General features: G+C 37.8%; 1 protein-coding gene across 2 annotated transcripts in view; it reads left to right on the forward strand.

Annotated features, from left to right (window-relative positions):
• Positions 1–23511: 23511 nt before the first annotated feature.
• npas1 (neuronal PAS domain protein 1) overlaps positions 23512–27947 on the forward strand; it is a 69179-nt gene continuing 64743 nt past the window's right edge. The window contains exons 1-2 of one of the 2 annotated variants that reach the window (XM_022687076.2): positions 23512–23921; positions 24257–24372. The gene's annotated coding sequence lies outside the window, so the exon portion shown is untranslated. Of the gene's footprint in view, positions 24373–27947 lie in introns of both variants that reach the window. The other variant, XM_007260896.4, reaches the window with a different exon arrangement.

A 27947-nucleotide genomic window follows, 5' to 3' on the forward strand; every position in this document is an offset into this window, starting at 1 on the left:
TTCCGCAGTCACACCTCCAATAAAGTAAAAGTTAGTTATTAATTGTACATGTAAGAAACACTATATTATATTCAGCATCAGTGAGAAGTTTGGATGCACATTCTCATTCAATGTTTATTTTTGATTCTTTCTTTAATTTATTTGTACATTTATACGTTTTATATTAATATTAAATGACCACTAAGGATTATATCTTCTGTAGTAACTCATAACATGGTCATAACACATCATCGGATATTAAGAAAACATGCTCTTTTTAAGTTTAAGCTGTATGGAATTACGTAAACAAAAAATAATAATTGGCCTTAACAATCCCCTGACCTAAACTCAACTGAGATGGTGATTTGGGATGAGCTGGAGCACAGGTGACTCTACATCATTAAGACACTGAAATTAAAATACCAAGAGTGTGCAGATCTGTCCTTAACGCTAAATGTGGTACTTAAAAGAGTCTAAAGTTATAAAACATATTCTGGTTTGTTTAACATTTTTAGTTTACAGAATAATTCTACATATGTTCCTGTATAGCTTTAATATAGTCGTTAATATTAAATTTATGTAAAAAGTTACATATTGAATAAGTAGGGGTGTGTCCAAACATTCACTGTATTGGTACTGTATATATATTTGCTTTTTCCAACTTCCTATGTGATGTTAGATGTACAAAATAAACAATGCGAATGTGCATCAATGCAGGCCTCAAAAACACTTTTTACAGTGTGAACAGACTCAGTGAGAGGTTGTGTCGGAGCCGGTGTGTGAGGGGTTGGTTGGCGGCGGTTGCGTTTGTAATTGTATTTCTCTGAACTGAAGCATTTGTCTGTGTCGTTCCTTTCCCCTTCAGGGTGAAGATGCACCCAAGTTAATTCTTCAATTAGCGTGTGCTAGATATTCAAAAGAGATTGCAGGGCCCTGACAATCGATGTCCAATTAGCTGGGGCCTTTCGGTGAATGTGCATGGGGGTTGGGGGTGAGGTTGTGTGTGCGCGCGTGTGTGTGTGTGTGTGGGTGTGTTTGTGTGTGTGCTGTAGAAGCATCTCCAACAGATGTTATGGATGTTACATTCTTCCAGCAGACCTGGCTTGGAGGGAGCCATTAATTCAATGCAAATGCCTGATTGTAGATGACTTTGGGAACAAGCGAGTGTGTGTGTGTGTGTGTGTGTGTGTGTGTGTGTGTGTGTGTGTGTGTGTGTGTTAAAAGCTCTCTTTGATAGCTTAATGAAACATTTTCCCTCACTTTCATGTTTTTTAAACATGCTCTAAATAAAACGACTCAGTCGCTTGTGAAAGCTATTGCAGTTATTGAATTAGTCTAAAAAAAAAAAAAAATCACAGATCCCCTTTGAGGGCTTGTTGGTTATTTTTCTCAGTGATTTTTTCTAAATGTCCTCAGTGGAACAGATGTTTGTTTAACACACTCTTTAAATCCAGTGTATATTTCTCTCTCTCTCTTTTTTTCCCCACACTGGATATTATACAGAACATGTCATGCAGCAGTGTTGATGATATCAAATTCAGGGTTTCCTGTCAATATGCATGTGTGCACATATGTAAATGTGTGTGTGAGTGTGTGTGTTTATGTGTGTTTCCCTTTGACTGACAATGGACACAGCGTCACTGGTAATCTCCCTAGTCACAGCCAACGTAGTGAGAGCGGCCGCCCCATTTGTCCACAGCCTTTATGCAGGAATGAGAGAGAGAGAGAGAGAGAGAGTGAGAGAAAGAGAGAGGGAGATATTGTCCCTCTCTCTGCTGCCATGGGCACCCAGACAGCTCTTGCGTTACGGGAATGCTAATTCTTTTGTTTCAGCCTCTGTGTTTTTTTATGGCTGTCTGGAAAGTTGAGGCCATCATAGTGTGTGTTAAAGGCACTGACGAGACGGTCACTGCCACATGCAGCCCCTCCACGTCCAGACTGACTGTGGGTGTGACTATTTTACTCCATTTTCACCACAGAAAAAATGTCTTGGACTCTGTAGTAAAGTCAGCAAAAAAACATGCCTGTCTTACAATGTCCATGACAGGAGAATAGTAAAGTTGATAAGGAGATTTTTACAAAAGCATTATTTGTTATTGATTTAAGTTTTTTCTCTTTGTTTGTTTAAATTAAATTATAGTATAGATAATTTTCCAGGAAGAAAGAAATAAGAGAACACTTAAAAACAATGAGTTTCTTTGATTTTACAAAATAATCAGTTAAAAAACAGGGTTATTCCACCAAATATTGATTTCTGAACTCTTAAAACTTTATAAATATGAACTTGTTTTCTTTGCATTATTTGAGGCCTGAAAGCTCTGCATCTTTTTTGTTCATTTCTAATTTTCTGCAAAAAATGCTGTAAATGGCGAAGATTTTATTTGGAATTTGGGGGAAAAGTTGTCCATAGTTTATAGAATAAAAAACAATGTTCATGTTACTCAAACATATACCTATAAACAGCATTCTTTTCATTTTTTCTAGAGCTGTATATATAATATCTCTAATATTCATTTTTGTTTTCTTAAATTGCTTAAATCATTGTATGCACAAGTAAAATGTTTTTACATGTGAATTTAATATGCTTATAGTAAGGTTTTTATATGTGCTATATTCGTTATTACATATTTCACACATATTTTTTTATATGAAGATTCCATATAAATTCAATATATGGATATATTTAAGGTTATTACATATTACATATTAGAGTATATTGTCACTGTCCAATAAAAATGTGTATCTTCAAAACAGCAACTTTTAAGGAGAGAGATAAAACCTTCTTAACATTTAATGGACGTCAATGTAAAAAGAGTTTATTTCAGGTCACTTCTGAGAATTTTTATTGATCCTTTCATTGAGAAATAGATAGATAGATATATTCATATATATTGCACATAATTAGTAATAAATAAATATTTTACAGCTATAATTATACTGTATATGCTTTTTTGTACTTTATTAAATTTTTCATAATTTAGGAATATGTTTAGGATATATACATGTATATACCCTATATATCTAAATAAATAAAGTATGCGTGTATGTACTCATGCTGTTCACCCCTCCCCCAACCCCTCCAGCTCCCCTCCTCTCGTCCACCCCGCCGATGACATCATGTGTGTTTGTGATGTGACTCAGTAGCCATAGCGACAGCCATGTTGCTCAGGGCAGGTTGGCAGGGGGCAGACGCAGGTGACCTTTCTGACCTTTGCTGTCTGCGGCTCTGGCCTTCGCCTCTGACCTCTACCTCCACCCTCACCTCCGCCCCCCACCCTCATCAGCGCCCGCAAACAGGATAAAAGCGCCTCATAATCTGAGCGTATTGCTGATATATAAAAAGGCGATGATGCGTTTTGCTGTAGATGAAGTCATTTGTTTTATTAATGTGCACCAAATAATGAAATGTTCTATTCTCTTTTTTAGAGCCGCGTTTGCTGCTTCTCCAGAGTCAGAAAAAGAATGGCTGAATGCTTCTCTATAGCCGGGCTTTGTGCTCTTCGTTTATTGGTTCTGTGAACATGCCTGTGTGGAGAGAAATGGCTGCAGAGGCCTGAAGTGTGATCTATTTAGATAGCGCAGAGTCTGAGTCTCTCTCTCTCTCGTTCTTGATAAGCATGAGTGACAGCGAGTAAATATTTGACAATGACAGTGGCTTTGGCCAAAACCTTCTTGCCCCATTATTGTGTTTCGATTGGGTGAAAGATAAGCCTTTAGTTTAACGTTCAAAGAAACACATAACCTAATTGTATCTTTAACGTTTACATTCCTCTTAATTGTAATTTCAAAGTATAAAAAATACATTTAAAATTTAAAAGTGAGCAGCTTGCATACCAAATAAGGTAACAGTGATATTTTAAAATTGCTAAAATTAAAAGCTAATAATAAAAAAACTATAGCAAATAAACACTAACATGGAAAAAAACACACTGGCTTAAGACAATGAAATCTTTGTTTGGTCCCACTTTATAATACGTTTCTCTAATAACTGTGCAATTACACATTCACAACCCTTGTAATAACTGTGTAACTACTAACAGAGTTTAGATAGATATCTAAATATACCTTATAAAATGTAAATATAAAAAAAACATAAATGCTGTATCCTCAAGATAGTTATCTCACCTACTACAGTGGTCAAAGAATATATACAAGAACATATAAATACAAACAACACAAAACTATGCAAAGTATAATAGTTGCCTAACCAAAGTTTGGAGGTAGTGCAGTAATACAGAATAAATAAGGTGTATCAGTGGATACGACTATGATTGTATTTAAGTTAAGTGTAAATATTGTCCACAAATGTAAATGTACAGGATGTACCAGAAAGATTTAAACCCAGATTTTTTTTTTACTTTTTAACTACAGTTCTTGTGCCTGTACTTTCTGACTTCTGTCCTCCTTCTGTCTGTCTTGCGTGGCAACTGACCAATGTGTAGAACTTTTAACTTTAGCTGTGTGGAACTGTGGCTGCAGTGGAGGAGCTTATGATCATGTGCTGCATGATTATAACATTATAACTTTTTTATGATCACAGTGTGATGTGTTACTTTGTTATATTGTGATAATCACCTCATAGCTGTATATGAAATAAAAACAATAGCATAAATAAAAATATCAAAGGCCATTTTCTTGAGCCTAAACCGACAGGGCCCATGTTCAGGCTGGGAATCTGGTTGGGCTCAGGCAGACCTTTAACTACTGGTGAAGTACATAGGTTAAGGTAAGGTTAGGCACTGGTACAAATTTACAGATTTATGGTAATTGTTCATTTGTAATGTGTAACAGAGAACAGAGACATTTTGGTCTTCCTAATTTTAGTAGATTTTAGACATATGCATACAATCTAAATATGTGGTCTCATTTATGTCTCCTCTATGTGATAAATATAAATAAAAAAATCTGAAAATGAGTATAGCTTGATCAGGTTGAGAGAAATAAGTGGACATTTATATTTATAACCACTCCAAATTTGGACAGACAGTATACAAAATGCAAATGCAGTCATTGAGAAATGCAAGAATGTACAGTCGGTATAGTATATTAATACAAGCAAAAAACAGGCAAAAACGAGACATATCTTGGCAACAAATTGTCTCTGGACCAAAACAAAAAGAAGCATCCAGACTGTTCTCAGCAAAAGGTCAAGACCAGGGTCTGCGATGGTATGGAGGTGTGCCAGTCCACTTCTGTGATAGTAGCTTTAATGCAGAAATCAAAATGTGAAATATCTGTTGTTTTTCTCTCTACTCTTCTTACTCTTAAAGAACACTCTAGTATCTTTCTCCTGCCTTTTTCTAAGCTTCGTTTTACTTTAGTATGTCTCTCTCTTTCATCTATTCTCCATTCTTCTTTCTTTCTACTCTCTATCTATCTATTGTTCTATCTTATGTTGCACATCCAGAACACTTGTCTCCTTTTCCCTAGTAGAGAATGTTTGGACATGTTTTGAAACACTTCATCACTTCAACTTTTGAAGGAATGGCAATATTAAATCTTAATATAATATTATTTTATAATATTAAATGCTTTATCAACATTTTATGAAATGTGTTGTAGCTCTGAAATGCAAGAATATACAATATTCCAGACAAAATATTGTATATTGAAATATCTTGTATTCATGCTGTCTGCAATTTCAAATATAAGCTGCAGAAACAGCATTACTCTGTAAAATAGCTTGTTACATTTTTTTTTTAACAAATGATGTAATTTGACCCAAAACCTTTTTTTTCATGCAACTGTTGATTATGGCTTAAGGCTAATCATGAGTAATATTACAGCAGCTTGGTGTTCCTGTTTTTATTTTCATTGTGAAATTGACATTGCACAGGGTCACTTTTTTATTTATTTTTTATTTCAGCTTCTTTATCTCCAATCACTCTGAATCTGCCCGATTCATTCCAGCATCATATCTGGATCCTAATAAGCAGCTTTACCAATTATTTTGGATGAATTCGTCTGATGTAAAATATGTGTGTTCAAAGGCGTTTTATTAGCTATTCCAGTCTTGCTTACCGTCTCTCTCACATTCTGGGCCCATGGCTCCCCTAACCCATCCTTCTGCTCTCTCTTATCTGTTTTCTTTTCCTCCTCGTTTTCCTTTCACCCCCACCCCTCTGCTTTCCTGCTACATCTCTCTTTCTCTCTCTCTCTCTTCCCTTCTCTCTCATTCATTCTCTCGCTCCTCTCCCTGTCCCCCTGTGGCACACCATGTCGTGTCCCTAATTTATTTATAATTAGTGCTCTTTGTCAGAATGCGGAGGGAATGTTAAAGTACATGCTGCTCCTGCCTGGGTACAAATGGACCAGTCTCTCTCTCTCTCTCTTTCTCTCTCTCTCTCTCTCTCTATCTATCTTTCTCTCTCTCTCTCTTGTATCTTCTTCTTTCTCTTGAACAACACTCTAGTTCATTTCTCCTCTTTTCTTCTAAGCTTCTTTTCTCTCCAGTAACATTCTCTCTCTTCTTCACCTCTTCTCAGCTTCTTTCTTTCTTTTCTCTATCTCTCTCTCTTTCTCATCTTGCACAACAAGAACACTTTAGCGTTTCTCTTTTTTCTCACTTTGTCTCTTCTTCTAAACTTCTTCTAAACGTTGTCTTTCCTGTTCCTTTCTTCACATCCCCTCTCTCTTCTTTATATTTGTTAGTCAATGTTTTTTCTTTCTACTCTCTACTCTTCTTACTCCTGAAGAACACAAGTTTCTTTTTTACTTTCTCTCTTTCATCCATTCTCCATCCTTCTTTGCTTTTGCTCTATATATCTCTGGTTCTCTCTATCTCTGGTCTTGCACATCCTCTCTTCTCATCTCTCCTTCTAAGCTTCTTTATCACCTCAAGTTATTTTTCTGATTACACAGTTTTTTTCCCAATTTTCTCTCTCTTTCTCTCTTGTATCTTCTTCTTTCTCTTGAACAACACTCTAGTTCATTTCTCCTCTTTTCTTCTAAGCTTCTTTTCTCTCCAGTAACATTTCTCTCTTTTCCTCACCTGTTCTCAGCTTCTTTCTTTCTTTTCCCTATCTCTCTCTTTCTCATCTTGCAAAACAAGAACACTTTAGTATCTCTTTTCTCTCATTTTGTCTCTTCTTCTAAAAGTTGTTTTTCCTGTTCCTTTCTTCACATCCCCTCTCTCTTCTTCATATTTGTTCATCTATGCTTTTTTCTTTCTACTCTCTACTCTTCTTACTCCTGAAGAACGCAAGCTTCTTTTTTACTTTCTTTTTCATCCATTCTCCATTCTTCTTTGTTTCTACTCTATATCTATCTCTGGTTCTATCTATCTTGCACATCCTCTCTTCTCATCTCTTCTTCTAAACTTCTTTATCACCTCAAGTTCTCTTTCTGATTACACTGTTTTTCTTCCCATTCTCTCTTTCTTTCTCTCTCTTACTCTCTAACTTTACTTTCTCTTTTACCTGAACACTCCAGTTCCTTTCTCCTTATTTCTTCTAAGCTTCTTTTCTCTCCAGTAACATTCTCTCTCTTCTTCACCTGTTCTCAGCTTCTTTCTTCTCTCAATCTCTCTCTTTCTCATCTTGCACAACAAGAACACTTTAGCATATCTCTTTTCTCTTATTTTGTCTCTTCTTTTAAACTTCTTCTAAAAGTTCTCCTTCCTGTTCCTTTCTTCACATCTATGCTTTTTTCTTTCTACTCTCTACTTCTACTATTCCTGAAGAACACTCTAGTTTCTTTATCCTACATTTTTCAAAGCTTCTTTTTTACTTCAGTATCTCTCTCTCTCTTTCTTTCTCTCTTTCATCCGTTCTCCACCCTTCTTTGTTTATACTTTTTTTCTGTCTCTGGTTCCCTCTCATCTTGCACATCTTCTTCTAAGCTTCTTTATCACCTCAAGTTGTCTTTCTGATAATGCTGTTTTTTTTCAATTCTTTCTTTCTTTCTTTCTTTCTTTCTTTCTTTCTTTCTCTCTCTTATGTTTTTCTTTCCCCTGAAGAACTCTCACCTTGCACAACAAGAACACTTTAGCGTATTTCTTTTCTCTCATTTTGTCTCTTCTCCTAAAAGTCGTATTTTCTGTTCCTTTCTTCACATCCCTTCTCTCTTCTTCATATTTATTCATCAATGCTTTTTTTCTTTCTACTCTCTTCTCTTTTTACTCCTGAAAAACTGTAAAGTTTCTTTCTTCTGCCTTTTTCAAAGCTTCTTATTTACTTCAGTATATTTCTATCTATCTATCTATCTATCTATCTATCTATCTATCTATCTATCTATCTATCTAGCTCTCTTTTCTCTCATTTTGTCTCTTCTTCTAAACTTCTTCTAAAAGTTGTCGTTCCTGTTCCTTTCTTCACATCTATGCTTTTTTCTTTCTACTCTCTACTTCTTCTATTTCTGAAGAACACTCTAGTTTCTTTCTCCTACATTTTTCAAAGCTTCTTTTTTACTTCAGTATCTCTCTCTCTTTCATCCATTCTCCATCCTTCTTTGTTTCTACTCTCTATATATCTCTGGCTCTCTCTCATCTTGCACATCCAGAACACTCTAGTGTCTGTCCTCTCCTCTCATCTCTTCTTCTAAACTTCTTTATCACCTCAAGTTCTCTTTCTGATTTCACTGTTTTTCTTCCCATTCTCTGCCTTTCTTTCTCTCTGTCTCTCTTACTCTCTCACTTACTTAACGTTTTCTTTCCCCTGAAGAACACTAATTCCTTTCTTCTTTCTACTCCTAAGCTTCTTTTTTACTTCAGTGTCTCTCTCTTTTTTTGGTTAATTCCCAGCTCCTATCTATCTCTTACTCGCGCTCATCTTGCACATCAAGAACACTGTAGTGTATCTTCTTTCAAAGATTTTTTACCTCAAGTTCTCTTTTTTATTTAATTCTGTTTGTTTCTTCTCCTTCTCTCTCTTGTATCTTTATTCTAAGTTTTATCACCTCTTCTCAACTTTTTGCTTTCTTCTCTCTCTATCTCTCTCTTCAACATCAAGAACATTTTAGAGCATCTCTTTTCTCTTTTAGTCTCTTCTTCTAAACGTTTCACCCAGGTTATCTTGTTTCTTTTTTTCCATTCCCTCTCCTCTTCATCTGTGCTTAGTTTTTTTCTTTCTACTCTCTCTACTGTATCTCACACTCTTTCATCTTGCACACCGATGGCATAGTCTATCCTGTCTTCCTCTCTCTTCTTCATAACGTCTTTTACAGCTCAAGTTTACTTATTAAATTTGGTTTATTTCTTCTCTCCTCTCTCTTTCGCTATCCTTCTCTCTCTATCTCTCTTGTTTCTCTCCTATGAATCTTCTTTTTTCTAGGTCATTTCTCCTAAGCTTATTTTTCACTTCAGTATCTATCTTTCTTCTTTACCCTTTCTCTTGATCTTTATCTTTTACACTTTGCCTTTCACATGAACTCTAGTGTCTGTTCTCGTCTTTATATCTACACTTCTTCTTAACTTAAAGTTCTCTCTTATTTTACTTTTATGTTAAAAATCTCTATTTCTCTTACACCTGAAGAACACTTTAGTATCTCTATTCTTTGTCCATTCTACTTTCTTTATACTCTCCTTCTATCTCTCACTCTTTATCTCACGCTCTCATCCTGCACATCAAGAACACTCAACTAGAGTCACTCCTCACCTCTTGTTTCTTCTTCAGAACCTCTTCAACTCAAGTTTTCTTTCTTCTTTCGCAATTTCTTTTTTCTCATTTTCTTTATCATTATCTCTCTCACTCATATCTTCTTCTTACTCCTGAAGAACAATGTGTTTCTGTTCTGCCCTCTTCTCTCTTCAATTTTCATTTCAGTATTTCACTTTCTTTATTTATTCTTAGTTCATTTCTTTCTACTCTATCACTCACTCTCTCATCTTGCACATCCAGAACATTTTAGTGTCTCTTCTCTCTCTTCTACACCTTAAGTTTTCTTTCTTCTTTTACATCGTTTCTTTCTTCACATTCTCTCTGTTTTCATTTTCTCCAAAATTTCACTTTCACTCAGATCTTATAGATGAAGGACACCAAACTTCTAAACGTCTTTTCCAGTTCAAGCTTTTTTTTAAATATTTTTTTTATTCTCTTTTTCTCTCCCTCTTTTCTTACTGGTATCTTCTTTTCACGTCTGAAGAACACTAACTTCTTTCTGCTCTCTTTTTTTTAGTTTCGTTTTAGTATCTAGTATTTCATATTTAGGATTTTTAGTATTCTTCGGTATCTCTCTCTCTCTCTCTTCATACATTCTCTACTTTTTTCTTTCTACTCCTTATCTCTGGGTCTCTCTCATCTTGCACAGCAGGAACACTCGATTGTCTCTCCTCGTCTCTTTCACTTTCACTTACTTAACTTTTACTTTTTTCCCTGAAGAACACTTTAATTCCTTTCTCACTCTTCTTGCACATCAAGAACACTGAATTTCTCTTTTCTCTTTTTGTCTCTTCTTCCGAAGGTTTTTACCTCAAGTTCCCTTTCTTATTTCACACTGTTGTTCCCCCATCTCTCTTTCTCTCTCTATCATGCTCTCTATCTTCTCTCACTTGTATCATCTTATGTCTGAAGAACACTCTAGTTCTTTCCCCTCTCTTTTTCTAAGCTTCTTTTCACATTTATTTATCTATCTATCTATCATCTTGCACATCAAGAACACTGTAGAGACTATTTTTCTGATGTTTTCTACCTCTTTCTTTCTTTTTTTTACTCTGTTTGTTCCTCAATTTCCCCTCTCTCTCCCTCTCTCCCTCTTTCTTTCTCTCACGCTCTCTCTCTCGCTTGCTCTCTCTTTTCTCTCTCTCTCTCTCTCTCTCTCTGAAGCTGTTCTTGTTAACACTGACATGCTAAATAGTGAGGCATGTATGCATTCAGTGTGAAGATGATGCTAATGTTAACCTAGATGAAAAAAAGAATATTAACGCTGGATAATCTTATGTTTATTGTGATATTTGGAGTTCATTCATTATTTTCATTCTGTTATTATTGCAGAAAGAAAAAATATTTGTAGCTGTTTCTTTTTGCTTCAACATGAAAAACTAAAAACTAGAAGTGGAACAAAACCTGATTCTTTAAACTTTAATGTGGTTCCTCACACTCGCACATCTCACACAAAAACAAAAGGTGTTTTTTTTTTCCTAGGCATCACTAGTACACTTCAAGGACTTAGTGTCCTTGTTTGCACCTATATTTTCAACAATATACCTATAATACCACATACAAGAAGTAACTATTTGCTAATAGAGGTTTATAAGGTATGAATGTGGTCTGATTTACAGCAAACATGTGGTTGGTGTGACTGAATGAACTACATTTACAATCTTGGGGGAAAAAAACATCATGTATAAACATTATATATGCAGCTCTGGAAAAAATAAAATACCACTTATTGAGGATGTTTTTCCCTAATTTTACCAGATTGAAAACCTCAGAAATATAATCAAGAGGAAGATGGATGATCACAAGCCATCAAACCAAGCTACACTGCTTGAATTGTTGCACCAGGAGTGGCTTAAAGTTATCCAAAAGCAGTGTGTAAGACTGGTGGAGGAGAACATGCCAAGATGCATGAAAACTGTCATTTAAAACCAGGGTTAATCCACCAAATATTGATTTCTGTCCATCTATCATCTTGCACATCAAGAACACTGTGGTTTCCCTTCTCTCTGCTTGTGAAGTTTTTTTTTTTTACCTCAAGTTGTTTCTTTTTTTACTCTGTTTGTTTCCTCCTCTCTCTCTCTCTCTGGGAAAAAAACATGAACAATTATCATCTTATGGATACGTTGCAATACAATTTAATAATTGTAAATTTCTTCCCGCCTACATACATTTACCATTAACTTTGAGTGGTATGATCAAGAATCCAAACTTATTCAGCCATTGTGAATGTCAGACCAGATAAATGCACAGTGCAGGTTTGAGAGTGAGTGCTGAGAAGCCTCTAGTGCAGAAAGTCTTCAACCAGTGCTCTCCTGATCAATACCTGCAGAGATCCAAACCTGCTGTTAGCGCTGCAAAGGGGAACCGACTCCACACTAATGCTTATGGACTGGAATTATTATTAAACTGGGATGCCATTAACAGGGGTGATAGCGTTCCGGCGCCGCGCCGGAAATCCGGCGTAGCGTGGCTCTATAAAAAAAATATATATATATATAAATAAAATAAATAAATAAATAAATAGAGCCGGTTCAGGTATTAAGTCCCGCCTCTCAGTAGAAAACAGCTTGCTGTTTTTTTTTTTTTTTTTGCGGAGGAGCGGGGGAAGCCCCTCTCTTGCTGTGAGATTTAGCAGCGGGATCGGACGCAGCAGCTTCAGCTGATTTAAAAACAGATCTGGATATACGGAGATTTTTCTCAAAAAAAGATAACGGTAGGCTAAACACGTAAACTGTGATGATATGTTTCTGATAGCTGGTTAAAAATACACTTCTTGTATCAGCACACAGATTAAACCCACTGTGATTAATAAACTGCAGCTGTGTTAGTGAGTTAGCTTGATAGGGAGTCAAGGTTTTAGAAAATAAATAAACTATATATGTAATGTTCAACTTGCCCTGTACCTGATCAGCTAATCACTATTTCACATATTTCACTGTCGTTATTAGTTTAGGATTACAGGAGAAAATGAATATAGCTAATTAGCTAGAAGCCAGATAGTGGATAGTCAGAATTTAGTACAGTACTTTATGTTTGTAGTTTAAAGCAGTTTCTTAACCCTGATCACTGAACTAAAATTGTGTTTTCCACAATTCCACAATCATTTCACCTAGATTTTCACCTGATCTTGATTTTCACCTAGAGTGACAGCTGTCACAGTGAAAATGAAGCGGAGTTATGAAAGTGGTTCTGCTAAACGAAAGAAACGGGCAGAGAGCAAAAGAATTGCAGATGCACTGCCAAAATTCACCTCCTTTTTTACACCTCCTGAACCGATCAGTGTTTTTGGGGCCGATTCCGATCGCCGGTCGTCTTTCACCACGATGGGCCGATCGCCGATACCGATCTTGGGCGGGGCCAAATGCCACATTAATGCCACACAGGTGCCTGGCAAACCTGGCTGGTACAGATTCCCCTAATTACATCCACACCAAAGCAAACACTGGTAATTTACGCTGCTAGTAAATAAACATGAATGTTACTGACCAAAATAAACGCTTTTTATGAGAGATATAAGTTCTGTGTAAATATTTATAAGACAATACCTGACAAAATCAGTTTTAATGACGTTAAATAAACATCACTGTGACAGCGCTAGTCGCAGTTTCACCGCAGTAAAGATCGAGGAGGTGAATCACTTATCTAACCAGCCTTTACTGATTTCTGCTCCAATAACCCTTTCAATAACCTCCAATAGCCTTTAATAGTCTTCAGTAGCCTTCAACAGTCTAACCTTGCAGCCGTGGTGTGTCCACTAAACTCCGTAGTTATAAACATCCTGAGGTTAGCAGCGCGCTAACTGACCTGTTTATAATGTAATCCGAGCAGTGCCTCCGTGACAACTGCTGCTGTTAGCTGCTTTGGCTGAAAGGTGAACTGTAGAGAGCTGTATTATCCGTTTTTAAAACCTTTTCCTACACAGATGAACTTAAAAAAAAACGTGTAAAAAAACGCTCCAGACTGGCTGAGCTGAGCTCTGTAGCCCGTGGCTGGGCTGTAGCTGTGACTGAGTAAAGACAGCGGGGGCTTGTGCTGCTGCAGCTCCCACTAGTGGTTGGATGAGGAACTGCAGCTTCTTGTAAGTGAGCAGTTTCACCGGTTTCACCAGTTTCATCCACACACAGCTCTGATAAACTGCTTAACCCTAAACTCCTGAATCAGATCGGCTAAAATCATAAGAATATCTGCAGAACAGTGTTAATATGCAGAAGAATATACAGAACAGTGTTAATATGCAGAAGAATATACAGAACAGTGTTAATATGCAGTAGAATATGCAGAACAGTGTTAATATGCAGTAGAATATGCAGGATCAGGGTTGAGAAACACTGCTGTAATGTGACTTCTGTTCATTTGTAGTTCACAGTAAGACCACATGTCCTGACGTTTATAAAAATCTCTATGAAACATAAAGTTACATTATTTTACACAAGGACACCATCTTAAGAAGAGCTCTCAGTAGAAAAAGAAAAAATAAAAGTGCACTTTTTTTACAAGAGTGGAGAAAATGTAAATATGAAAATGAAAACGTTATCTAAAATGTGTCACTTGACAATAAGGTTATACACAGACTATTAAATGTTTGAATAATGTGTCAACATTTATGCCTATGTTACGTCACATATGCAGTCTGTTGTCCCTCCCCAACAACCCCCCCCAACCCCTTCCTCACCCTGTTGGAACAGGAAAAAAAAGTTCAGGCTCAGGATTTTTTTTCACTATCACCCCTGCATTAAAAAGCTCCTGCAGGTGTTTTGTGAGTCATAACACTTTTGTCCATATAATAGATGGTATTTGTTTGTTCTTTGGACTTAGTACAAATAAATTATAAATTTACGTTATTTCTAACAAATTACATGCAATTGTAAAACATGGCGAATACAAACCGATTCTGCCTCCACAACTCATCGTCCAACTTCAGCTTGAAGATATTAATAGTTTGTGAGCTACAGGTTAGAGATGGCTCTCTCTAATCAACATGAGCATCATCATTATTGATATTCAAAGCAGCCAACGCGTCGAGCGCCAGTTAACGAACACTTTGACTAACTGAAACTATCTCTTTGTCCTTGGACGGTGTGATCACCTGGGTCCTCTCTCTCCTCTCGCTGTGATCTCTCCATTCGGCTCTCGTGTGCCGTATCCCCCCGTCTATCCCGCTCTTCCTCTACCCTTTCTCCGTCGATCCCTTCATCCCTCGCTCCCTCTCTCCACTGCCCAAGGCAATGCCGTCCTGCAGGCTTTGATCACAGGGCCAAGGAGGAAATAGGAAGTGGGTCAGAAAGTTGTGCTGGAGACTGCAGGAGAACAAGGCTGGCATATCGAGTAGGTGAACAGAGAGAGAAGAGGGAGGGAGGAACTGGGCAAGAAAGAGGGAGGAGAGGAGGAAAGAACGAGGGAGGAGGAGGAGGTGGAGAGATGGGGGACTCCAATCTCGACAGTGGAGATAAAAAAAGGCAAAAAAAAAGAGAATGCAAGCAACAGGAGCTCACGGAAGAGATAGGCCTAGTTCCTATTTTCTTATCTGAAAACCGAAAATAAAGAAAACAAAAGTAACTCACCAATAACTCTATAACTAATTCTATATGCACTTCTACAAAAGTAAGAAAAAATATTAGCTATGATTAAAGTATTTGGACACCTGTTTATTCATTATTTAGATATTTTTATTATTTCTTTAAAAAACAAATGTATTAAAAAAAAGAGTTCATCCAAATCTGATTAGCAATGTTTCATGCGAAGTTTCGGTTACATCTTTACCAGCATCACATGAATCCTCAAGAAATTCTAGTGGCTGACAGCTAGATTTATCACTGAGAATACATTTGAGCTCACTGTAAAAAAAAAAGGAAACAATAGTCAGACATGCTTATTTCTTTTGTTTGTGCCCTTTGTTTTTAATCTCTAAATTTAATCTCTTTTGACTCTGCAGTCTTCAATTTCAATACCACAAATGAAAGTGTCTCAAATTGGAATTCTGATCTGGTTGTTCTGATTAAGTTACATTGCTACATCAGATATGTATTGAAAAGAGAGATCAGTACAAATATTTATTATATCTGTTACCTCTCCATCCCGCCACTGAATCCCTCACTCACTGCTGTCATCATTTCCCTTCTTCTTCTCCTCAGCATGCATTTATGACAAATGTTGAGTTGGACTAACGCAAATCTAATGCATGAATTCTAATCTGGCTATTTAGACTGAGTCATGTTGCTGCATGTCAGGTATGTGTCAGGTTTCATTACCACATATAAACTTGGCTCAAATTGGAATTTCTATCTGACTGTTCACACTAAGTTGTATTGCCACATATCAGAAATACAGCTCTGGAAAAATTAAGAGAACACTTCAGTTTCTGAATCAGTTTGTCTGATTTTGCTATTTAAACGTTTATGTTTGAGTAAAATGAACGTTGTTGTTTTTTTCTATTCTATAAACTACAGACAACATTTATCCCAAATTCCAAATAAAAATATTGTCATTTAGAGCATTTATTTGCAGAAATTGAAAAATAACAAAAATAATGCAGAGTTTTCAGACCTCAAATAATGCAAAGAAAACAAGTTCATTTTCATAAAGTTTTATAAGTTCAGCAATCAAATTTTGGTAGAAAACCCTGCTTTTAATCACAGTTTTCGTGCATCTTGGCATGTTCTCCTCAACCAGTCTTGCACACTGCTTTTGAAGAACTTTATGCCACTCCTGGTGCAGAAATTCAAGCAGTTCAGCTTGGTTTGATGGCTTGTGATCATCCATCTTTCTCTTGATTATATTCCAGAGGTTTTCAATTTGGTAAAATCAAAGAAACTCATCATTTTAAGTGGTCTCTTACTTTTTTTAGAGCTGTACATCAGATTTCAGCATAACCTCATTCTTACTCTTTTATTCTCTCCCCAATGTTTTCAGTACAGGTTATATTTCTGAGGATGGTAAAATTGTATTATATTAGATATTTTGCTGAACTATCGCTTTAAAGCAGTGATGATCTTGCACATCATGTGTTTGGGGTCTGCTCTACCATGGACTACTGTGTGTGTGCTGCCCACCTCATTGAATTGCATACGTATGTTATTAGCATTCAAAACAGCTCATTAATATTCAGAGCTCGTTAAGGCCTCCTGATGTCGTCAGCTCACCTGGGACGAGGTTTGTGGAAGAACGGACCGACTGTGGGGGTGGAGGGGTGTGTGTTTGTGTGTTTTAGCGGGGGGAGGGGGGGGTCCTGTATGGGACAGTGGTGTTTGGGGAGGCAGTGAGAGGGGCAGAAGAGTGAGAATGAAGGGGCTGCAGGTCTGAGGTAATTGGACCAATGGGAGGTTATCCAGGCTATAACATGCAAACACCCATATGAGCACACATTTAGATGTACATGCTAATGCACACTGAACGCACACACACACTTGGACACACACAAAACCACGTGAGGTTGAACGTCTTGCTCACGCACACACTGGCGTGTTCACTAAAAGGACAGGTAAATTAGGGTGGTAATTACTTTTTGTGCTGTCAGAGGCAGTGAAGGGTAGGAGATGCAGAGCAGGACAGCGATGGGTCAGTGCTGAATAGAGAATGAGCGAGACCGTGAGAGACGGGGGGATGGGTCCAAATTATACCAAATAAAAAGAGTCAGAGGGAGAATTAGTGAAAGTGGTGTGTTTAGAGTAGCTGTGTTTGGACGTTTGGCATGTTGTGCACAGTAACAAAGTTGCGATATTTTCTCCTGTGAATTAAATCACCCCAAAAACGAATAAAACTTATATTAAATATATTAAACATATTGTAATAAAATAAAAAAATTCTTTTGTTACTTAACACATATAAAACCTTTTAAGCGGTGTCTATGCTCTGCCTGTGTAGATCACACACAGGAGCAACAAAAAATCAACAAAGCAACAAAAAAATCTGTCTCATAAAAAAAAAATATTATAATAGTATCATCAAAAATAAGTATTTAAAAGAATTTGTGCAAAAGTCTAAATCTGCTTGCGCTTCTCAGTCAGAGACTGACAATGACAAAAAAGTGCTTTATAGCTCAATAAACATGAGTTAACCAGTTCTAATCAACAATATTCACCACAAGGGGGCTCAGAGTGGTCCAGCAGGCTAAGTGCTGGCACTATGATCAGGGGATCGCCGGTTCAAATCCAGGTCATGCAGCCTGCCAGCAGCTACCGGAGCCCTGAGAGAGCACAATTGGCCTTGTTCTCTCTGGGTGGGTAGATGCTCTCTCCCCACATTGTTCCAAAGAGTTATGTTGTTCAGCACAAGGCATCTGTGAGCTGATGTATTGAAACTGAGTCGCTGCGTTTTGCTCTAAGCATGTTGTGATGCTAATCAGCAATGCTGCATCAGCAGCAGTTAGAAAAGAGGTGGTGGCTGATTTCACATGTATCGGAGGAGGCATGTGCTAGTCTTCACCCTCCTGGTGTTGGGGAATCACTAGTGATAGGGGGAGTCCTAATACGTGGGTTGGGTAATTGACTGTGTAAAGTGGGGGGAAAATGGAAAACTACCTGTATCTGTAGTGTATCTGTATCTGGTTAGTCCTATAAACCATCAAACTCAAAATTCGTAAAGATCTCATGCTCATGTAATTAAGGTATATATTTTATATGATTACTCTAGTAATTAGCAGTAATAGTAGGTCAAACTAAGGAAAAATACCCATTTGGTTTTGCATAAACCAGTATTTGACATACTGAATTATTGTTAATTCCTGGGGTTGGGGTCACCAGAAAGCATTTGCTTCTATAAGTATACTCAATACAATGGAAAAATATCATGTCCCATGACTTTTGTCATATTAATTGGAAGCTAAAGCAAGCTGCAATAACCTGCAGGATATGTGTGTGGGGCCTCCTGCATTGAATGTGGATGTGATGTGATGTGAGTCGCCTGTCTTTTTTCACACGGATAATTTTACACGAATGCCTTTAGTCACATTTATTACCACCCACTACACTGCCCACTGTGGGTGGAAATGATGTATTTCTGGTTAATATGACACTATGTGTTCCAAAAATGGCAAATATCAGCACAACTTCTGAATTGGTCAATCAAATCAGGCTCTCTCAAACCCTGATAATTCATCTCACCTTGTTGTCATGAGCATGCTGGGTTTATGCACTGCTATCCCATGGCTTTTGTCAGTGTAATTATTCAGTGTTCAGAATTCAGAGTTTCAACTAAGCTGTGATAAATACATATTACTTGGGCTGATTCATTATAAGCTGCCAAATTAGTGCAATATTTGATTTCTTATGGACAGATGTTTATGAACTTTTAGAAATGATGTTACTATTATCTACACAGTTATAGATAATCCATTCAAAGGAACAATCAGTTAAAAAAAATAAATGTGACGCACTACTCTTCTACACTAGCAGTGGTGGTAAATTACCCAGCTATGGTTAGCAACCTTAATGAAGCTCAGTGATTACCTGTTCAGCAGATAAATAGCCAGTTTGCCCATTTCCATGGCCCCAGCACACTGTTTCTATGCTATCGTCTATACCTGGCAACTCTGATTGTGGAAATGGACTGGGGGAATGGTGGTGGGCAGATCTGGAACCTACATCCCACGTTGATTTCCGTGATGTACTTTACAGATCAAACAGGTACATACTGACCAAAGCTCTGCTACCAAGAACTTCTAGTGCTTTTAAATCAGCATGTTTTCATGTTACATCCTGATCATTTTGTTAATACAAAAAATATAATCCCTAATGGTTCTTTAAATATAATTTAAGCTAACAGCTTGAAAGTCATGTTGATACTTCACTGATTGTAACAGCTAAAAAAAACATCTTGCCATGACTGGCTGGAGTGCTACTACTGCGCTATGGAACTTTACAGGAGCTGCACAAGTCCTCTCACAGGAACCGGGGAAATCTGTGTATTTTTACTTTTATCCTGTAATATTTCTCTACCGGCTCAGTTCACATGCTTCTTTCATTCCAGATGATGCTTCTGTATTTCTCAGCTTGGCAAAAATGCAGGCTTCAAGCCCAGGAGCAAAAAATATAAATTCTTGTATAAGGCTGCTTTACATGAATAAATACAGAGTAACCATTCTAAAGCCTATTCTGAATAAGAAAACCAATGGTTCTATAGCTTGCATATTGTGACTTACTAAACCAATGTGTGCTGCACAGCTCCAGGGGCCTTGGATGGTTGGTTTGATCTTCGATCTGATTGTTTTCTTTGGTAATTGGTGAATTTACCCTTATTTTTCCCTTATTTATGTTTTTGTCAGGTTATGTCAAGAATGAGATAGAGGGGTATTAAAGACCAGCAATAAGCTGTGTTGCAGTGGAACTGTGTTCTCTGGAATGAATGTGCTCCATTCAATATATTTGAAATTTGAGTTTGGTAAGAAGAATAAGAAGATAGGGCAGTGATCATCCTACATTCCAACCTCACAATGCCCAAGACAAGCACCCCACACCTGAACACACCATCCCCACTTTGAAACATGGTGGTGGAAGCATCATGCTGTGGGGACGCTTTTCTTCAGCAGGGACAAGACAGCTGGTCAGAGTTGATGGGAAGATGAATCAAGCTAAAAACTAGAAGAAAACCTGTTGAAGGCTTGCGACTAAAAATGGGATTCATCCTCCAGCAAGACAATGACTAAAACCTAACATTCAGCCATAGTTACAGTGAAATGTTTTAGATCAAAGAATTATTAATGTGTTAGAATGCCATTGAGCTGCTGTGGCAAGATATGAAAATTCCTGTTCACAGATGCTCTCCATCCAACCTGGCTGAGCTTAAGCTATTTTGGTCTTGGTCTTTGATCTTGGTCTCTACATGCGCAAAGCTGGTAGAGACATAACCCAAAAAAGGTAGCTCTTTTAATTTTTGAGTCTTAAGGGGGGGCTGAATAATTTTGCACATCACACTTTTCAGATTTTTATTTGATTAAAATTTTTAAAGCCAGGTTTCTTTTTCGTTCCACTTCATAATTATGTGCTAGTTTTTGTTGGTTTATCAATTAAAATCTCAATAAAATACATTTAAGTTTGTGGTTGATGAAGGTTCAAGCGATTTGAATACTTTTGTGGGCCACTGTACGTTTTCTTAAAAACACTATATAGTAAATACTATACCAATAAATCCTTAATCCATGTCATATTAAGTAATACACAATGTTGTAATGGATTTTTGAAACATGTGCCTGTTGAATGCTGCAAACTTGCACTTAAACAAGACTGTACTGTATACAGTGATAGTGACGATGGAGCCGAGGTCGCTGTCCAGTGCTGAAGGTGTATGTGTGTGTGTGTGTCAGGTGTTAAATGGCATCGCTGGAAAACATCTCACAGGTAAAGATCATTGGGGTCACCTGAAGGATAATGATGTCTGCGGACAGCAGTGATTCAAGGGCATCTCTGAGAGTGGAGGGGAGGATCGCCTGCATTCTGTCTCTTTCAATCTCCTTCAGTCCAAGCCGTCCTTCTTACTCATCACTCATCTCACACACACTCCCTCCTTCCTTCAGTCCATCTTCCTGCAGTGTCACTTCATGATCCTTTCGGAGCAAAAAAAAGTATTTAATTAATATTCACAGGATAACAATAACATGATCAAAATAACTATTGGTTAGTTGTATTTTTTTATTGTCTTACTTTAGTCTTTCTGTTAATGTCCAGTTAGATCTGTAAACTTCTATACACCAACATGCCAAAAGCCATGGGACAGAAACTATTATCGTGTCCCATGACTTTTGCCATGTCCAATGGAAGCCAAAGAACACTAAAGAACACTTAAAGCCTCCTGCATTAAGTGTGGATCTGATTTCTGTCAGAGACGCTTTTCTGATTGCATGGAAATCTGTAGCCAGACACCACCCTTTCTGATCACTACTATCCACTGTGCTGTCCACCGTGGTTGGTAATACCAAGCTATTCTATCGCAGGTTCCTGGTACACATGTGACACTATGGATCTAGGGATGTTTAAGGAAAATTAAGGATTATATTTTTTGTATTAACTCATAAAAACATGCTGAGTTTAAGCTCTGGTAGCTCATGTCAGCAGAACTTCATACCGTTTTTTCTTATTTGAACTGTGGGGTCTTTGTAGGTTGTGCGCTGAATCTGCCAACCGCCATTCCCCCAGTTCCATTTCCACACCCTAGGTTGCCAGGTAGGTATAGAAGACAACAGCACGTAAAAAGTGTGCTACAGCTATGGAAACAGGCAAACTGCCTATTTTTTTGCTGAACAGGTAATCACTGAGCTTCAGTAAGGTTCATTAACCATAGCTACGTATTTTACCACCACCACTAGCATAGTAGAGATGGGCCTTTTAGACATTGCAAACATATAAATACACTGATCAGCTACGAGTAAGACATGTACCGGTAGTCATTTTACACACTCGCACACATTTATTGTTTTTTTATTTACTAATCGTTCCTTTAAATGTCCAATCTATCTGGCACCTATTATTATTATGCCCCGCTTAAATTAACTTATACAAGTGTGGCCATTTCTAAACAATAAAACTTCATGAACAATACACATACTGCTTTCGTTTGGACTTCGTTTGGCATGTCAAAGTAAGCCCTGCACTTTGTGGGTGGAGCATGAATACATTATAGTGATACCTTTTTTTAAGCAAACTTTCAGGAAGAACTAAATAGGGATATAGGGAGTTTTTTAAGCATTAAAAAGGTCAATAATTTTAAATATGTAAGGTGAACCAAATGAAACAAGCAGTAACATCTTATTAAGTGAGCGTTCATGATCTTCCCTCTCATTTTCCTAACACACACACACACACACACACACATGCATGCACGCACACACACACTGACAGCAGAGAAGCTGAAAGGCAACATATCTGTATGTCTTCATTTTCTTCTCCTTCCCACCCACTTTTCTCTCTCTTTTTATCCTGCTGTCTCAGTGTCCCCCACACCCCCACCCACCTGTAAGAAGGAGAGGAGGAGAGGAGTGTGTCCCCCTCTCCCTCTCCACTCACACACACACACACACACACACACACCCTACCTTTGCCCTACCATGCGCTTAAGACCATTTTAGCTGGACATAATCTGAAATGGTACTTAACTGAATTTATGTTTAGCTTAGTGCATTAACTCAGACTGTTTTTTTAAGCTTTTCTCATGAGTGTGCGAGACAGAGAGAGAGAGAGGGGGAGAAAGAGAGAGAGAGAGAGAGAGAGAGAGAGAGAGGAAGAGAGAGGGAGGAAAAAAAGGGAGGGAGAAAATTTGAAACCCAGACCACGGAGTAGACGGCCTATCAGTATTCAGCTGAGAAAGTGAGTGATGGAGAGAGAGAGAGGGGGAGAAATAGAGAGAGAGAGAAAAAGAGAGAGAGGGAGAAAGAGAGGGAGAGAAAGAGACAGAGAGGGGAAAAAAGGAGGGGGTGATGTATCAATATTCTGAGTAGTGTTTGAGGGCAAGGGGAACGAACGAAGTAGGGAGGGAGGGAGGAAAGGGAGAGAAAGAAAGTGAGAGCAAGAGAGAGAGAGAGAGAGAAAGCTTTTGCGAAGCTACCTAACTACCAAGTGGGATTATTTGCTTGTATGTGCAAGTGTGTATTATGTGCAAGTGTGTACTATGTGCAAGTGTGTGTGTGTTTGTGTGTGTGTGTGTGTGTGTGTAAGTGAAGATTCTCAGATGGATGCTGTGTGTATAGATGCTCACTTGTTTGTGTAATGTCTGCGCGATAGCGTGCAAGGCAGAGGAAAAGGTTTATGTTGTTTAGATGTGATGGAATCTTCTCTTCTTTCTTAGGCATCCCCCTCCTCTCTCTCTCTTTCTCTCTCTCTCGCTCTTTTACTCTGGGTGCTAATCAGCATTTGAAAGGCAGCTTTGACAGTGAGAAAGAAAGTAAGGGCCAGTGAGGAGGAGGGAGGGTAAATGAAAGTGAGCGAGAGAGACTGAGAGTGAGTGAGAGAGTGAGAGAGCGCGAGAGCAACAGAGAGAGAGAGAGAGAGAAAGGAAGATTGAGTGAGAGTGGAAGAGAGCGAGAGAGAGTGGGAGAGAGAGAGACTGAGGCAGGGGCTGTACAAGCATGCCTTTTATATTTACTAGCAATTGAGGAGGAGAGAGCGCGAGAGCAGCTGAGAGGGAAAGAGAGAAAGGGGGAGAGAGAGAAAGAGGGTGAAGAGACAACCAGTGTGCGCAGCTTTCCCAAGAGGAAATGAAAAGAAAAGGGCTCTGCTGAGAGAAAGAGAGAGCGCAAGAGAGAGGGAAAGAGAGAAAGAGAGAGTGGGAAACAGAGAGAGAGAGAGAGAGCGCACGCGAGAGTGTATACTCTGAGTGTATCTGCTCAGTCAAGTCATATCTGAGAAGACTCTGAGCTGGATGGTAGGGAAATACTGAGCGTGTGTATGTGTGTGTGAGAGTACGAATGAGTGTGTGAGGGAGAGAGAGAGAGGAAAAGAGAGAGAGAGAGGGAGAGAACGAATCATAGGACTCTCCGCTGTTACTGACGCACACACACACTCACACACACTCACAGACACTCTCTCTCTCTCCACAGACACACACACACTCAGACAAACAGCGGACGCTCTTTTGTGTGAGCAGGTCAGGATTGTTCTGCATCCAGTCTGACCCCCCTCACCCCCCACCACCACCATCGCCACCCCCAAGAGTGTGCTTAGGCGTTCGTGTGTGTTCATGTGTCTGCGTGTGTGAAGGACCTGGAACGCAGGGGTCTTGCTTAGGGGGTCCGTCCGGGTCCAGGCAGGGGGCGTCCGAAGAAGAGGAGGAGTGTATTCTGGCACAGCTGCTCAACACAAGACATGCACATCAGGTTAGTTCACTTTTCAGCTACAGACAACTTCCTTCCTCCTGGGCAGTGTTTATCTCAGGACAGCATGTGGACTGGTACTCACTTCTGTGTTTTGGCTCTTTGGAGTGCCACTACTGTCTTTCACCTCTGCTAAACTTTCCTTGCATGTTTGCACTTCTCATGACCTCCTTGTCCTCTTTTTTCTCTTTAACAAAAGGCGTATATCTACTTAAAGGCTTATAGATTCAGCTATATACACTCGTATCAGCCTTTCATCTTCATTTCAAGTATTTTAACACTTCTCATGACCTTCTTTTACCCCTTTTGTTTGATTGTTCTCAGGCAGATCTATTTTTCTTTTTCTTTTCTATTTTTTTTCTGTCATCACTGTCCAAAAAACTCTTGTACCTCCATTTTTGTCTACTTTTATTTCTTTTTGAACACAGCAGCTGTTGGTCATGATGAACGGACCAATAGAAATGTTACAGTGAAAGTTACAAAGGTTTTTCCCTTCCAGTAAACTTGCCAATTTGAAGACACATCTTTTTTTTCTTTGAAGATTGATTATATATTTGCTAAACTTCTTTTCATGACCACCTTTTCTTTCATCCAAGTTTTCTTAGCAAGGTTAATATAGCTTATAAACACTGTCCATTCAAAAACATGTATCTCCATTTCTGTCAATTTTTAGTTTTTAGTTATAGTTTTATCTCTTAAACACAGCAGCTGTCTTTTTTAAATTGTGTCAAAATGTCATGATGAGTGGACCAATTCAAGATTTTCAAAAATAAGTAGAATAAAATGTTTTTAACAATTTTTTCCTTCTAAAAACTTAATATTTTAAAGATACATGTTTCTTTGAACAGTGACAGTGCTGTATATCTACCCTTACTTAGCCTTTAATTCGTCACTTCTCCTGACTTCCACACACTCTTTCTTTCTTATTATTTTCCTCAGACAGATCACATATTATCAGCAAAAGGCTGGTGTAGCATACAAATATACTTATTATTAGCTTTTGCATTACTTTTTGTTGTGTTTTGGTCAACTTCTCTTGGACTCCTCATACTCTTTTTTTTCTTTTATTTGTTCTCAGATATAGCCAGTAGTCTGCTGTGGCTTCTAACCGGCTTGTACTTTTTTAAATTATTATTTTTTTTAATCTGCTATCAAATAAGTGACATACATATATCCACTCATATGTTTTTTACTTAATTTTGATTATCAACACTTTTTTTTTTTGATTGTCCTTTTCTCAGGCAGGTTCAGTTTTTTAGCAAGCAGCTGTTGTAGCTTATTTATGCTCATGTTAACCTTTATTTTGTTTTTTGTTTCTTGTGAAACACCACTTCCCCTGACCTCTTGGTACTTTTTTCTTGCTTTTTAACTTCTTTCAAAAACAAAAGACATGCTAAAAACATGCTGAATCAAGATTTTTATAGCAAAACACTAATAAAACATTTATCTTTTCTTATTAGCGATCACTAAATCACTTAATTTTCTTGAAACATATCACTTCTCCTGACCTTCTTATTACTTTTCCTTTTCTCAGGCAGGTCCAGATTTCTTTAGCTACGCTTTAGTTTAACTCTGTATTTCCATTTCTGATCACATCTTGGCGCATGCTAATGCTTGTTTTCTACACTAATTACACAAATTATAGCTAGTAAGCTATCCTATACATCCACATTATCTCATTAACTAAATTCCATTATTTACCTCTGAAGTCCATATGTTCTCAAATCAGGCTCAGGCTCTTCCAGTGCACTTTGTTTACGTCCCATTTCTAACATTAGCTAGCTAAATTTAAGTGATTGTTTAGTGGTGTTAGCTTGAGCTAGGTATATAAATCATTCACTAAAGGTGAGTTCTGTCACTTAGCTTGCCAATCACTCATTTTTATTTTTGTTTTCAACTTAAATCTTAGGTTTAAAGTTTCACAGTTTCTAAAAGAAGAAAAATGCCTGTTTTAGCACTAGCTTAAAAGGCTAGCTAGCAGGGTTTATCTTATTGTTTATCATACAGTATTGTTGTTGTGGCTATGAGAGCTAAGGTAATGCGTGTAGCTACTATTTTGAAACAGTTTGGTAACACGCAGGCTGAGATAAAAAGGCTGGATAAAAGTGTAAATAATGTAGGCTAAATGTGACTGAAATGAAGGAGCTGGTTTTACAGTTAGTTATGGTCGCCTCCCACTCCATCACTCTGCTGTTGTTATTAGCCATGTGCCCCTCAGCTCCACACTGAGGGAAAGTTTTTGGAGTGTTGGTGCACGAGCTGGACTGTATCGGCGGCACCTTTGTGAGCGCATACACTCTCTCGTTTACTTTTTCTTTTCCTGGAAAGAGCTGGAAGTGTGCTGGGCTGAGAAGCATGGCAGTCTGCTGCTCTTGCCGCTGCTGCTGACGGCTATTGTACATTATGTCTCTCTTAATTAGTGGATTTTGTAGGATTAGCTCTTTTACGGCGACGGTTCTTCCTCTATAAGCTCCTTACACCAAGAGGGAGAGGATATCACAGGATATCACAGCTTACACTGTTTTGTTATCCAGCGTTTTTTTTAGCTAATAGCCTCGCTTTAATGAAAACTGTATCAAAAAATCATGTTATCTGTTTCGAACCAACACTTGTTTTTACTGATGGAGTTGAGTTGGGGAGCGCGTGAGCAGATGTAGGATGCCAGTGTGTCGAGAAGTGAGCAGGACAGTGCTAGCTAAGCTCAGAGGGTTTTCTGCATTTTGCAACAGACTAATGCTCATTCATATTCAGTCTTTGCTGCTGTTGAAACTGACCCTAACCTTGATAATGAGAAGCCTTTTGCGCTTGAGAACATAACGTACAGAGACAGCAGTGATGACTCATTATTAGAAATAAACAGTGTGGCAGTAGTGGTCGCAATTATTATAATAATATTAATAATAATAATCATTTTTTTAATGCAGTTCTTCCTGTAAAAATATGAATTAGGAACATTTCTATTGGTCCATTCAGTGTAAGAATTTAAATTGCAATGTAAAGAACAACTATCAGATTAATAAATATGTCAAAACATAAAGAACAGCAAAACAAAAATAGATCTCTGAGATTTTTGCAGAACAGACATAAACATTTGCGTTATCATTTGTTTACATCCTTTTTAGACAGCAAGGGTGTGGTACATAGTATAGACATATACAAGTATAGACAGCGTGGCTTTTCACCTCCTCTGAAGGTGCTGACAGAGTGAAAGAGGGATAGAAATCACTCATATTGAGCATGTATTATTTTCTATTATTAATAGAATTTATTGATTATCTTGGAGGTTAATACAAAAAACTTTATTCTTAGGAATTCTTGAGCATTTCTCTTGCTCCATTTACAGTTATATAGATAAAATGTAAAGAACAACTGTAAGATATATATAATATTATCAAAAAGTGGAAAATGGAAATACTTTATAGTTCTTTGCAGGACATTTTTTGCATATTCTTTTTTCGGGTCTTTTTTTGCAGAAGCAGATCTAAATAAAATAAAAGAATGTGTGAATATGTACATCACATATACAGTACCTGTAAAAAAATCTCTTTCTTTCTTTAATTTACTTTCTACACTGTAGA

This window comes from Astyanax mexicanus, chromosome 18 (assembly GCF_023375975.1).
Source record: "Astyanax mexicanus isolate ESR-SI-001 chromosome 18, AstMex3_surface, whole genome shotgun sequence".
Classification (NCBI taxonomy): Eukaryota; Metazoa; Chordata; class Actinopteri; order Characiformes; family Acestrorhamphidae; genus Astyanax; species Astyanax mexicanus.